The sequence below is a fragment of the Cebidichthys violaceus genome, unplaced genomic scaffold (genome assembly GCF_023349555.1).
Source record: "Cebidichthys violaceus isolate CVI_PGR_0920_01 unplaced genomic scaffold, fCebVio1.0.p SCAF_27, whole genome shotgun sequence".
Lineage (NCBI taxonomy): Eukaryota > Metazoa > Chordata > Actinopteri > Perciformes > Stichaeidae > Cebidichthys > Cebidichthys violaceus.
In genome coordinates this window covers 5,964,775-5,980,231 of record NW_027176450.1, presented here as the reverse complement: position 1 = coordinate 5,980,231, position 15,457 = coordinate 5,964,775, and the positions used below count along the sequence as shown (strand labels likewise).

The 15,457-nt window shown below is 43.2% G+C and overlaps 1 protein-coding gene across 1 annotated transcript in view; it reads right to left on the bottom strand.

The window, feature by feature from the left end:
• The window catches only part of plxna4 (plexin A4), a 225,871-nt gene extending 220,529 nt beyond the window's left edge, over window positions 1-5,342 (bottom strand). The window contains exon 1 of the mRNA XM_068721314.1: window positions 4,904-5,342. The gene's annotated coding sequence lies outside the window, so the exon portion shown is untranslated. The remainder of the gene's footprint in view (window positions 1-4,903) is intronic.
• Between the last annotated feature and the right edge of the window lie 10,115 nt (window positions 5,343-15,457).

The following is a 15,457-nucleotide window of genomic DNA, read 5'->3' as shown; positions in this document are numbered from 1 at the left end:
TCTGAAACAAAACTAATCTAGTGCTCGTCATGCTCGGCTCGGCGCACATAAACATAAGAGCCAATATGCCACAGCGTGTCACCTACCGCTGCATCAAAGAGAGCCGTTTATACATCAGACTCACGGCACCGTATGAATCATAGATACCTGAGAGACACGCTTCACGGGGTCTTATCAAACGGAGCCGTCTGGGCAACCCCACCGATATGTTGGGGGCCTTTCAGCATCACCCGATTCCCATCGGAAACAGCAACAGCCCACGTCTCCTCCTCAATTTGTGTCCCGCCTCATAGGTCATCTCAATGTCACAATGGTCAGGATATTTTATACACACACACACACACACACACACACACAGATAAAGTTATGTGCTTGTCAGCTAAGAGCGAGGCAGAAAGATATGGGACGAGAGAGCCGGAGGCAGAAACAGTCAGTGAGAGAGAAGGATTGAGGGGAAAAAGAAAAAAAAAAAGATGAAAAGAAGCACAAGAGAAGGCTGGAGGGAGAAAATGAAAGTGGTGTGACTGTGATATAGAACCATGTACATGTATTGAGCCCCATTATAAAAAGGCACGTGACGGCTTAATGGGACTGTGGCTGCCAGGATGAAAAAAGAAGTAAGAAGTTCTGAACAGCAGAATGTGTGTGTGCGCGCACACACACACACACACACACACACACACACACGCATGTGTACACATCTTCTCTGCAGGCGTCACACATATGCTGAGTAAACTATTCGGAGGAGAACAAAGGTTCTCGTTAAATTGCATGCTGTGATGCGTATTGATTTCCCACCATAGAAATCACAACGCCTATTGTTTGGAGATCCTCACTTTAGATCTCTGCTGTCATTGCTGCAGCAAACATCAATATGCAGCTCTGTGGTGCATTAACAAAGGGTTAATTACATACTTGTAAGCAATTACTCTCTTAATGTAGCGTAGAGTCCTCCCCTCCAAATTGGAATTTAGAGCAGAACCATCGAGCAGTAAGTCAGTCAGTGAGACCATCTTTTAATGAAATGTCAACTAAAATATAATAGACTTTGAATCTTACACTGCACGCCAAGTTTGAAGTCTGCTCTGAGGTCAAGTCCTCACAGACGAGATAACAAAGACGGAGGTTTAAAGTGGCATGTAAAGGTCAAAGACAACTGCAACTGAACCCGATGCCCGAAGTTCTCATCCTAAACAAAAAGTTAAACCAACACACTCTATATATAATTATGTAGCACCTGCCAGAAAATATATATATTCAATGTTATGTTAGCCCTGCAGCATTGTTATAGAGTCATGTGTCTAACCATCCTAAAATATGGGAGAGCGATTATGGTGTGAAGAACAGTTGGTGACATGGAAATACAATTTGCATCTTCTCTGCGGTGTTTGGTGGCACGGGAGGGGGGGGGGCTAATTGGGCACTAGCCTGCGTCTGGTAGTCCTGTCACAGCCCGGAGGGGTTTAAGTGAGTGAGTGAGTGTGTGTGTGTGTGTGTGTGTGTGTGTGTGTGTGTGTGTGTGTGTGTGTGTGCGTGTGCGTGTGCGTGTGCGAGAGAGAGAGAGAGAGAGAGAAAAAGAGTGGGACATCAAGTGAGAAAGCGAGCAACAGAAAGAGAAGGAGAACAAACAGAGAGCTCCATTCAGGTCCAATCCACAGACGCATCATTCAGTCTGACATGACGATACATCTCTGTGACCCGAGTATTCATATAGGCCTCACCAGGCCAGTCACAGATGCATCATTCACACCCACATACACACACACACACACACACACACACAGACACACTTCTGCAGTCTTGCCTACACTGCTACCAGGCATTTATATCACTACAGAGAATCTTCTCAATTCATATTCTTTCACAGTTCCCCCCCCCTTGACATGAACATATTGTAAAGACGTTCTATGGAGCTTATTCTTGTAAGTGCACCGCCCCCAAAATGTAATGAATGTCTTTACTGCCAAGGTTGGAGTGAGAGTTTATCCATTAGCGAGCCATAATATTGACAGGGCCGGGCTCTCCGGGTCCAAACTCCAGCCTTGTAGCCGTAACATTGGCCGACAGACAGGGGGTAGTATGTCAACGTGAGGTGCTTACAGGCCGATAAAGGCTGCTGTTCCAATTCCTATCGGCAGGCCATGATGGACAGCACACAGGGAGAGAGGGAGACTGAATAGTGCCAAGTGCTCTTACAGCCTTCAAGAGTTTAGAACTGGGCTGGAATTCGGTGAAAGGACAAGGAGGCGAGACCTAGATGAGAGGGACTAAATGTCTTTCCCTTAAGACCTTGACAGCAGCAGAACATAAAAAAACACACACACACACACACATCCTAACAGACGACTAATGCACAAATTGGAACATTCAGAAATTCAGTTGAGAGCAGACACACACAGACACGCTACAGTCAAGCTAGCCTGCCAGACACAGCCACATTGACACAGATCAGCAGAAGAACTTCAGCCTAGTGAGTGATCTAACATCCACTAATAAACCACACATCCGCCGGCAGTATCTTATCTTATTTGTTTTCAGTTGCAACAAAAAGGCATAAAATATAAAATCCAATAATATGTTTTTCCCCACCACGCAAAGCACATGTAAACATACATAAAAATCCTCTATGGAAAAAGGGTTTATAGTAAAATTCTGTAGGCTATAAATGTCAATAAACATGTGTATCTTTTGATTAAATATCCAATATACACACCACATATAATGTTACTGCGCAGCTGAAACAAAATCTAAATTGATGCCAAGGAACACCTATCATAAGGGATCGATCTATCCACTGTACCAGCCGGTGAAGTCACACTGCCCCTCATGGTTTCTCCAGGATATAACCTCGTCCCTTCAGCCACGCTCTGTTGACTTGCACTAAGCACAAGAATGTCATCTTTTTATTGGAAAACAAGAATAACCCACACAACTCAACGTGTGTCTTGCAAGACATCCGTGCACAAGCAATAACACAACGGTGAACATTAAGAGTTGAAACAAAGAGCGTTGGATGGGCGATACTGAATTGATGCATTGAGTCTGGAGGTGCAGGTGGATCGAGGGAGGAGGAAACCGGCAGAGGGGCTCAGTGTGACTGCTGTACTGGGGTATCTGCATTTTGCATAGGCTCCAGCAGCTGTTTTCTGCACATGAGGTGCAATGGAGGGTGGGAGGAAGGGGGGGGGGGGGGGGGGTTGGTGCAGGATCGAGACAAAGTAGGTCCCTGACTCCATAAGTGGCATTTGGATCAGGGATTCACACTATGGTTAAAACTACAGCATGTGCTGAGGAGCCTGCACTGTTTCCTCCCTTGCTTAAAATATCTAGAAAATCAGCTCAAGGTCCAACAAACGCTCCCATTCACACAGAGATGACACGGATTCCAGGGAATGACACACAGACATGCTGTGTTAAAGGAGTCCATCAGCCTTGTAGAATGTAGGCAAAACAACAGAGCCATGAGAATAAAGTAAGGTCACGTCTACAGAACAAATTAAGGGTTTGAAGACAGTGTTGACAGTAACACTATCTTAAACATTCAGCATTAAAATATATACATTTCTTCCTTACTTGTGTATCAAAGGAAAATAAAAAAAATCATTAGGGAAATGTTTTTCAATCTGTTAAAAAAAAGAACAAGTTTAACCTTAAATACACGCAGCATGTGACCCAAAGGGGTACTATAAATATCATAGATACAAACAATTCCAGAACTTAAGATAAAGTCAGATTAACCTCCGCATCTGTATATATTACAGTAGCATGTTGTCTGTTACTTTAGCGGCCCTAAAGTCTGGGCCACTTTGGTCAAGGAGGAGATGTATCCCAGCGAGAAGCCACGGGGGAATGCGCGTGTTGTCACGCAACGCGCGTTTTCCTTAAAATACAAAACTCAGCCGACACAACTCTTCGAATGATGAACGGGCGGTTACATCGTGCGTTAAAAGAAAAAAATTATATATATATATATATATATATATATATATATATATATATATATACACACACACACACACACACACACACACACACACTGGCTACTATAGGAGATACATTCAAAAGGCAGACATACGAGAAAATAATCCATGTCCCATCCTGAAACCCTGATAGTATAAAGAAATCGTTTGGAAAGGCGAATAATGCTTGAATAGTTTCAGGAAAAAGAGTCAGAGATGCAGCACATGCTCTAAAACGGCACGTATTAAAATAACTTCCCTACTAGAACCACGCCGTGTTCATCATTCTAACTCAATGTGTTCCACATCAACCTTTAACGTGTCAAAAAATGACAGTTGCTAAGCATCCTGAAGAAACATGTGTGGCGGAATATCAGATCAAATTGTCCATTTCCACGATTTAGAGCCGAGACACCACTGAAATCCCACTCGCAGTCCACGAGTTTAAATGCTGGTCCTATACGCACTGGGCTTATCCCCGAAGGCACTGCGTAAATCAGACGCGGAATCCCCGAGAAATATTTCTGTTTCTAACCTTCAGAGTGAACGCTGCAAGAGGAACAAGCACAATTTGGGGATGCAGCTCTCTCCCTCTCTCCCTGCTTACAGTGAAGGGCATGGATGATACGAAGCGCCGAACGGAGGGAATCAAGTCAATAATGGGTCCCAAGTTGAGAGAAATAGTAGGTCATAAAATGCTCTGCAATTCTCCTTCGGGGTCTAGTTTGAGCCTACGATCCAAATGGACAGGTTCGGTAGGAAACCCGCCCTGAGTGCGCAGAGCAGGCATGGCGCAGCTAGAACAGGTGCAACACGCCTCCCGTCACCTGGGCTGGTGCAGTGGCAACCTCACACCCAAAACCAGGCGAAAACGGCACCGAAGCACCCTGTACAAACAGTCCTGTCTGTGGGCACTAACGCCGTGAGAAAGCCTCTTTCCTTACCTGTAATCTATGCAGATATCACTTCACAGCCGCAGCCGCATCGACACTGCGGATAAGAGGCACGTCCGGAGCAATCCCCCAACTCCTTCTTACTCCCCCCAAAAAACGAGAAACGCTTAGAATAATGTTATATCCCGATCAGACGCCTTGTCCACTTTAAATCCCGGGTGGTGTAGTTAGAAGGCGATTCCTGCACAGGCGAGAGACATAGCAGCAGACTTCCAGCAGCATCCTCCGATCAGCAGGACCTCACTACGCCGCTCTGAGAGCTCTGAGACCCGGGAACTGCACCTCCCATTCCCCGGCGAGGACGCACTTTGTATGCCGCTGGAAAAGCCGCTGCGCCGTACGGGATACCGCAGGAGGCTGTGCGTGCGTGTGTGTGCGCGCGTGCGTGTGTGCGTGCGTGTAGAGAGCTTGTGTGCATAGATGTGACTCAGTGCGGTGCTCCTGCTCAACTGAGCTGCCGAGGGTGCTGCAGCGGAGTGCGAATGAGAGAGAGAGAGAGAGAGAGAGAGAGAGAGAGAGAGAGAGAGAGAGAGACGCGCTGTCTCGGAGTTTGGAGCTTCTCAGCGGATCTTGAGGCTCGGGAAGGACTGAGCGGATGGCGCTTCGCCCGTTGCAGAAGGAGACTGTTTTTGTGGGGGGGTTTTACGTTTGGGTTTCATCTTTAAGTCTCTGGCAACAACCCTAAAGAGGCTTAGAGCGCATTAATGACCACTATACAAAAACAACATGTATTACAATAATCTCGTTTATTATCTACATCGTTCAAAGACTGCTGTGAATGAGGCAGTTCCACTAGTGCAGCTTAACGCAGGCTTCTAGTGACACTTTTAATGAGTAGGTTTTCAAGTTCAATCTGCGCCCCTCTGATGGCTATTTCTCACCCAGAAAACAAGGATATGACAGATATGAGCTTAAACAGAGCTCGTGCTTTGTTATGAGAGAGAGGTTTATGTAATGCATTCATCCCGTTGAGAATGGGATTTGGCAATGCCAAAGGGGAATTTACACAAACAGGCTACAATGCAGGGTTGAAATGATCTGATCATCGGATTTGAATATCTAATCGCAGGATCATTTAAAGATGGAGATTAGGCAACAGAGGAACATAATTACGACACTTGCATAGTCGTAAGGGATTTAGCATTGTTGTTCTTTGATGATCTTTTAACATGCTTCGGGAGTGTATCCTCCCCCCTATATTTGAAGCAATTAATATTCCAAAAGGCCTAATTATGTAATCATGTCTTTAAGGAAATAAGCAGTATGTGGGGATCATGGGATACTACATGTTTTATAAAATAGGCTGAAGCCTGTTCCTTATTTCCTTCAATTAAGAAAAAAAAATCAATGTTGAGGTTTCCTTCATTTCCATTTCATGAGATAACTTTTAAATGAATGTTAGTATTTTCAGATGGGAAGCAGAGGTCTGGGGATCAACGAAAACTGACTTAGAAAAAAATAAATAAATAAATAAAAATAACTGAGAAATGTTGCACGCGCCCCCTGACTATTTTACAGCTCTCCGAGAAGCAGTGCGCGCTCGGAGGGATCATTTCGGGGGGGGTCCGAGCCTCATTATCAGTGACAAAGTCTCTCTCTCTCTCTCTCTCTCTCTCTCTCTCTCTCTCTCTCTCTCTCTCTCTCTCTCTCTCTCTCTCTCTCTCTCTCTCTCTCTCTCTCTCTCTCTCTCTCCCAGAGGGGTTCCTCGCGTTGAAACACTGCATCAGAGCCCCACCTACAGGCCGGAGAAACTTTACAGCCACCGACAAACACAACCCGGAACGCAGTGGTTCTCTGGCCCTGCAGTGCTGTGTGACCACGTTCACTTTGTTGCTTGGATTTCAACAACACGTTCACAAACGTACAATGACAACTGTAAACACACTAGTGTGATGCAAACGTCACGAAAATGTATCGAAAGTGATACAATGAGCGGCCGCCTCTGAAAGCAGCAAACACACTGGCATTACCTAGTGTAGATAGCGTTAGCGTGCAGTGTTGAAGCCGCTGTGCAGAGGATAACCGCCTACTGTACGCACCCGAAAACCACCAAGTTCCTACTTACCTCCAATGTGTCCCACCACTGCCCGTCAGAGAAATAAACTCCTTCGTTCAAATGCATCTTTAGCACTAATGTAGACTCAAGGTGAGGCTGTAAAGTAGACATTGTCAACGTTTAAGCCAGTGATTCTCAACTGCTGGGTCGCGGACCCGTTTTCAGTGGGTCGCGGACCTTTTTCCTGAAGAAAAAAAAAAGAAGAAAAAAAATGTGCTTTTATTTTGAAGGGGATTTTTTATGCAGCGGAGTTATTCACACTCCTTAACAGTGTTTGGCGTTAATGCCTTGTAATGCTAATAGACACCCGCCATTTCACAATATAGAAGAACACCCACAAAGTTTGTTTTCATATGCTAAGTGAGCGTAACGCAAGTACGACACAGTCTACATGAGATATGGATTTTCTTATATTGAGGACAAAAGAGGACAAAAACCTCAGTGTGTTTTGTGCAGTGAGGTTCTGGCACAAGAAAGCATGAAGCCTTCAAATCTGAAGCGGCATTTGTTGGATCAATCCGCAGTGGATAAACTGAAAACTACACCTCTGTCAAATGCGGTGAGGTGAGGTGAGGTTCGTGACTGGTGAGGCACTGACACTACATAAGTCAGATTTACAAACATATGAACCCAATAGAGAAGCTTAAATCACCATTCAATTAGCAGCTTGCACATTGACTACTGCTTGTTTTTCATATCAGCATTATTTACACACACATAGGTAAGGTACATATTTGATTACACCGGGAGCGTTTGCGCCGCGATCTGCCCTACCGACCTGCCCCACCGGGAGCGTTTCAGAAGCGGAGCGCTCGCGGGCACCACCCGTGAAAATCTTGAGATTCCGCAATAATCTGTGTAACAACCACTGATGTATAAAGAGAACAATAAACACATAAAAGGTCACTTAACTGTCCGATGTTGAAGTGCCCTGAGCCAATTGTCGAAGAGCAACGACAGAACAAGCATAAACCCGACCCGTGGGCTCTCTTACGCCCTCTTCTTTGAGGCAGAGTAGTGTTTGCCTCTCTGTGCTTTTTCACTGCGGTTTAATGTCAGATCAGCAACACTAAATATGTTCTACACAGACGTGAAATACATTATCTATGTAAAGAAAGGACATATAATACAAGTGTCTACAAATATTACAGTGGTGACAAACAATGAGAAAGCAAAAGGCACGTGCTCAACCCAGTTAGTGAGGGATTGCGCAATCTGAGGTGAGGCACAGCTCGTCGCTGCCTCACCTCACGTGTCTCCTCTGTTTGAACAGGACATGCGCTAATTCAGAGATGTTGATTATACAAATGCTTGAAATGATTGGAATCATACAGAAATTACATTTATAGCACAGATCAGTAGAGAAATATTAATATTTATTTTTATTTTAGCATTATTTGTTTTTTACTTGTCATGAGCCTCCCCTGACCGCACGTCCCTGACACTATAAGTAGGCGAATTGAAGACATGTCGGATGACATCAAACAACAGACCACAGCTCGATATAAGGCAAGCGGTCATTTTGCATTACAAATGGACGAATCTACAGACATAACAAACAAAGCAGTTTTACTAGTTTACGCAAAACATGTGTGCGACGGGGACTGACAGGAACAATTTCTCTGCACAAGAGAGCTCCCTACTACTACGACTGCAGAGGACATCTTCAGCTCAGGTTCAAACTGCACCATCTGTTCATTAAATACATTTGAGAAGTTGAACATTTGGGTCGCGGCTTGTCATTAAGGGGTGATGGTGGGTCCCGCAGCCAGACCAGTTGAGAACCACTGGTTTAAGCGACTTCATGATTGTAAACAAACAGGAACGCGGCACAGCATTAGCCCAATTACCGCCACATTGGAGTCACGTGACTGTAATCTCGCCCACCTGTGTACCTTTGCTTGCCTTGGTGGAGCGACTGCAAAATAGACACACACTGTGAAATGGTCGCACGTACTAGCCTATACTTAACGAGAGTAAATTATTTGTAAAAGAACATTTTATACAAACATGCCTGATACAAATGTATAAATAAGCCTGCAGTCATAACATCTTTTAGGTTTCTTAAAGTGAAACCTTTACCACACTGCAGGCTATGCAGCATCACCTATGGTACATCTGATTGTTCTTAAGCTTCGTAGAATTCGTGATGGCTATTATTGGCGTACATCAAACGGTGGTATTAAGTCTGGTGTTTCTTTGTTCACTGATTCCCGTGAGATTCAGCCTGGTATCTTTGGAGGCTTTGGGGCCTCTGCTTGAATTTAAAAGAAAGGTCTATGGGTTTGAAACGATCAAATGGTTGCTCTTATTGTAAGTCGCTTTGGATAAAAGCGTCTGCTAAATGACTGTAATGTAATGTAATGTAATGACTAAGGTGGCTTTTTGTAAACAAATAAAAACAAATTGATAAAGTCCAATGTCACCTCTGAAGAAGGCTGACCCCTTGTAAATCACTTCACACAATAAATCAACAATAGCTGTGTTTGGGGGTTGTCCCTGTTTGCCCAAATCAGAATCTGACAGGCCATTGATTTCAGTATGCGTCAGATATTTGTTCATTTATTATACTTTGGTCTTTCAGACAGACTCTGCAAGTATCTCTTGGAGTCATCTGAAGGATGAAAATGCAAAGATATCAACAAACCCATTGCTATTCATTTAATTATTCAACACAAACACAGCCCTAAATCAACAGTCTGTGGATCTCAATACCAGATAGCTTTCAAAGCACCGCAAATCAATAGTGCTGCAATCTACAGTGACAACAGTCATTCCATGAAGGGTCAGCACCGCATGACCTGATCAAATTAATGTTAAGGTCACTGGTCCATCAAACATGCTTTGACCAAATGATAATGTGTCGCTTTAATTATGTTTTTTGCAGTCGTTGTGCTGCATGACCATAAATGAATTCAAGGATGAACAGTTTGTCTTGAAAGCGTAAACACCATTTTTTTAAATTATTATTTACACACTTGGTTCAAACATATTGATCAAATAAGTAGAAAATGGACATGCATGGCAGGCATTAAAGACACATATTTTAGTGTCCATTGTTCTCTCAACAACTTGTAATAAACAATAACATTGGTGCCTGCGACCCTTTGTAAAAGACCATAAAGATGACGTCTGCTCAGCAGCTGTAAGTGTTGGCAAAGCAATCCAACCACAAAGTTCATTATGTTCTGGAGTTATCAGTCATATCACACAATTGTTCTTAGCAGATGGAGTGGATAACATGTAATGGAATTGTAGATGTTAACATTTCAAATTTGAGCATTTTAAAGACTTCAAGTCCATGTTAGCTAAAAAGTTGAGATCCAAAGTTCATTCCTCATCTTGGAAACAGCAGTTGGCGAAACAATCCGTCCATTAGTAGCTGTTTTGTTATCTTTTTGTCTGGCATTGATACAAATGAATGAGAGGTATGTAACAAAAGTTCAGCAGATCTGGTCCTGCTGGGTGAAAGCCTGCAGAGGAGAGGAGGATGCTGCCTCGCTGCTCGGCTCTTTATTAAAATGCACTGACCAATTTGACTTCCCCATTTGTCTTGCAAATGAGATGATGACTTATGGAGGCAACATGAATAGCTTTGATGAAGCCTCCTTTTTAATGCAGTCAAGTGGGTTGGAGGGAGGTGCGTGAGTGTGTCTGTGTGGACCCTATTGACAGCTGGCATGGTGTTATTTCAGCAGCTCTCCTCATCGTGTCGAAAACTGTGTGTGCGTGTGTGTGTGTGTGTGTGTGTGTGTGTGCATGTGTATGTGGCTACACATAAGCCTGCATTGCGTCCCTGTGTCCTTTTGAATTAACTCAGTGAACCCCTTTAAACACAGCTGTACATGGTTTATCTTAAGCCTGTGGGGGAAACAGAGATCACCCCACAGTGGTACACTGTTCCCGTGGGTCTTCCCCTTTCCCCTGCAAGCCCCAACACACACACACACACACACACACACACAAACACACACACACACACACACACACACACACACACACACACACACACACACACACACACACACACACACACTGTATTACCCACATAATAGACATTCATCACACATCTGCCACTGTATATCCCTCAATGCGGAAGGCTGCTAACTCCCGTATACAAACCGTGTATATAGCTGCTTTATGGTCAATTTGCAAGTCATTTCTATCCTAGGGATGAGGATATTTATGAGCTGCCAATGGTGATGGCGGATTTAGTGTGTCCATCTTCATAAGCGTGTACGTCCATTCCCTTCACTCTCTCAAAGACTTAATTCCTCCTGGTTCGAATCATACTGAAACACTGGATATGTCAGCCTCATCCATGATATCTCATTTTCGTACAAAATCTATTAGCATGTCGCTGAGCTAATGAAGTTTTATGTGCTGGATGGGCGCAATGAATGACACTCTGATATCCCATTGATTTGGATTGTAAATAGGTTTTCAATTTTCTGTCTATTTTGTGAGCTACTGGATAGTAAATTATATTGAAGCTGACATTTCTGTATTATCGTATGTGTGTGTGTGTGTGTGTGTGTGTGTGTGTGTGTGTGTGTGTGTAAGGGCAAGTGCGTGGGGGTGGATTGACGGGCGTGTTGGATATGTCACTCAGGCATATAATTAGTTAGTTTGCATATTGATGACTTAATGCTTTTCGTGTAAATATGTGTTTCAGTTTTTATTCCATCATCTCGTGTGTGTGTTCATCCATCCATGTATCATCTCCATCAGCCTCCCCATCAAGCTAGCAGCTGCCTGTCTGTCTGTCCACATAGCCGTGTGTGTGTGTGTGTGTGTGTGTGTGTGTGTGTGTGTGTGTGTGTGTGTGTGTGTGTCTGAACCAACACACTGCAGGGCCAGGTGAGTCAATGTTTTGCCAGCCATTTCTCCAGAGATCCAAGCTCATGTCCATGGAGATCCATTTCGAGCCACCCCCACCGTGGCTTTCTCTGTCCCCCCAGAATTAAACTCTTGGGATGGGCACTGCAGATGGTCAGAGGTTTAGAAACTGGGGACACGTATTATGCAAGCAAAGACCCATGGCAAACAAAAATAAAGTTGTAAAAAGGAATCAGGCACAAAGCGGAGTATACAGTTACTCTGTTAACTTCCCTTTAAATCCACCGCCGGTGCCCTGAGCCAATGTCCAGTGCCGTTACAGGAAGCGTCACAACAAACATTATTTTCCCTGTTGGTTTTTTGAACACGGAAAAAGATGACAAGAGGCAGATGTTGAAAAATAAAGGGAAACTGTTAAATCAATGTGTGAAATCATTAATATGATATGCATAACAATCACTTAGAGAGCTCCCTCTCGCCAGTGGCCTCCCCTGCAAATTCAACATGATCAAAATGTCCAAACAGCTGCTGATAAAGGTAAGCTAGAGCCAATGATGGCGGACAAACTGCAAAAAAGCTACAGCCGATGGTCAGCCACAGTGGCGCCCAGCAGCGTGCTGTTGGCCCTGGTGTGTCTCATTCCAGATCGTCTGGAGTGAGAGGTCACTTATACTTCACTCATCAGTCAGATGAGTCCATCGCTGTAGTCTGTGGATGTAATCTATAGAAAGTACCTTTCACTAACTTGACCGGGAGCTTTCAGCACAATATCAACTGGCATTATTCCACATTACACACTATCACTATTCCTCTTTCCACTTCCCTCTTGGAGTGCATCCATTGGCCAAATGTATGTGTGTTATCACATCCTCTATCCGTAATAGCTTTATTTTGTAGGTCCACATTTTCAGATAGTCTTGTCCTGTGATATTTATTCATCCTTACATTTTTGGCTGAGTATTTCCAAGGATGTCTTTGTGCGTGTTATGAAGTTATTTTGGGTCTTGCGACCTGCAGTAAACCGCAAAAAGCGGATATGGCCTTCTGTGCGAACAGCAAACAAGTCAGCATACACAAACATGTGTCACTTGAAATCAGTCTGACATGTGTCTGAATACATCTTGTTAAATATTTGAAGACAGGAAAGTTTCTAAAGGGCATAACATATCACAGACCCATGTACGCAAGGTCGCTGCTTGAAATACGTGGATGAGAGATTGAAAGATTGATTAATCGTCCCTTTCCGCAATTTCTTAATCCTTCGACCTCCATCCCACCGTCTCCACGGACCATGTTGATGAAATACAGCGTGAACGTATATCAAGCATTCAATCCCTGAATGTCTAAAATGTGTCTTAATCTTGATTCAGCCCATACACGACGATACATGATGAGCACAAGTGATAAGATAAGGAGGAAGCGAAAACATTAAATTACCCACAAATGTTATTTTCACTCTTAATTGATTGAACACAGAGGAAACGCATTTACATTTTAAATTGATCATTGTCTTCCAAGCCTCATGGAAGAGCTGTAAATTGTGTAATTATGCATGCATGAATACATGTCATAAACCTGCAGTGTCATTGCACTCTGCCAGAGAGCGCTGTATGTGTTACCATAAGTAATGAGTGGCAGACTATATCATATTCATTCTGCATGGGGGTTTTGACAGAGGAACTGCTGCACAACAACTGTGAAACGCTCAGGCGTGCAGACAAAATGCTACAATGTTGCTACGTTTGACAATATTTTGCACCAACGCTAGGACTATATGAATGAAGAAAAAAACAAAACATCCTATTGCTATAATCTGAAAAACAAGAACACAAACATGCTATGCAGATAAAACCCGTGTCATTCACAAAAGCTGAAGAAGACCATACAACAGAATGCACCCAAACAACACATCCAGGCCTATTTGTCATATATGTCATATAATATGCAGGGTAGCTTCTTTATTAAAACATTTCAATGGAGGCCCAAGATGCAGTGTTTGCTGCTTGCATGTGTAGTCACAGTCACTGAAGAAATCCCTTTTAATGCATTCGCCCTGGATCCACCCTGCCTTCGATAATCCTTCATTGAATCTTTTGTACTGTAGTTGTTGTAATACTTTATAATCCCACTCTGCTTTGCTTCTGATGTTTCCACGATAAAATAAATAAATAATTGCCAAAAAACGGTATACTGTGTATATATCAAGGTGAAGGGGAAAATCCAGTCTGATCATTCCACAATGACATTGCAGGAAGAACAAACTGTTCAAACCATGTGTACGCCTTTGGTGAACAGAATAGAAGCAGATGAGTACACTGGGACATAAAAGCTGCACTTTTTGTGAGCAATTTCACTTCCAGGTAGAGAAAATGTGCCACAGTAAAAGGTGAAACTGATATTTTAGTCTACGGTTGTGTCACAAATAAGGGTTAGAAAATAGCTCCATCACAGCTTTCATGGCAGAAGGAATTGGGTAAACTGGTATGAAATACCTGCCAGGACCATCTAAAACACACAGCAGTTTAGTCATGGGCATCTGATGATTCTGGCAAAGCACTCAAAGAAAATACAGGCACATATTTTGGTACACCTACACAGACAGGTAGGAGACATGCTTACAAACACGTGGCCAGGCATGCAAATCATTGGTTTTCCAATTGAAATGTCAGGAATGTACAAAGGAAAGCCGTCATACATTAAGAAAGGGTATCCACTGTAATGCAGGCCTGCAGTCGACGGTGAATACATGGAATCATCACTGTTAGTGCAGTCAAACTGGGAAACCTCTCGCAGGGTTTTTTTCTTTTGCAAATTCTCTGTTGTTCGTTTTGTTCTCCACTGCATCATGTGAACACAGAGCAACAAATCAGCCTACAGGGGAATTCAAACAAGCCAACCCCCACACTTCATGAAGCAGGCAAATGAAGACCCCAAAGAAAGTAGCTGGTTATCAGACATTATGTGAGGGTAACGTTTTTTTAGATTAATGTATTTATTATACTGATGAACTGCTGCCTTGATGTTTTATAAAGGCACGATTTGTAATCCAAAAGTAAATAAGTGGGAAGCCACACTGGCAAAATTCAAAACATAAGACTGAAATCTGCTACAGCTCCCACAGTGATTGACAGATCTTTTAATTCAGGGACTTACACTACACAAGACCTGTATGTAAATGATTTATGTAAATGATTAATGTTTTCTGATGCTGAGTTGTTTACATCTGGAGTTCTTGTAAAGACGGCAGTGGATTTGGCTAGTAGTTTCTGTTTATGATCAGTTCAGAAAGCACACAAAATGCAGATCTTTCATCTACAGTGTAAGTCCAACTCTTCACTTATGCATGAGACACTCCTACCTCCTAGACGTTAATATATGACTACTACTTGAAAATATGTATTTTTTAAATCAAAATAAGAAGAAAATCTTGTTAATTTTGTTAATGAACATATTTTGCAATATATCACTGAACACAACAGTAACATGTTAACTGCAATGTACGACACATGGCGTTAAATCAAAACCACGATATTTCCCAAAACTAAAGTACTTTAGTCGCCTTTTGGGCTTGAAAGATGCAATGTGTACTTCGTCTCCCCGGGATCAGACCCTAGCGGTTTGCATTGGCTGAATTCGAGCTAACAGCTAAC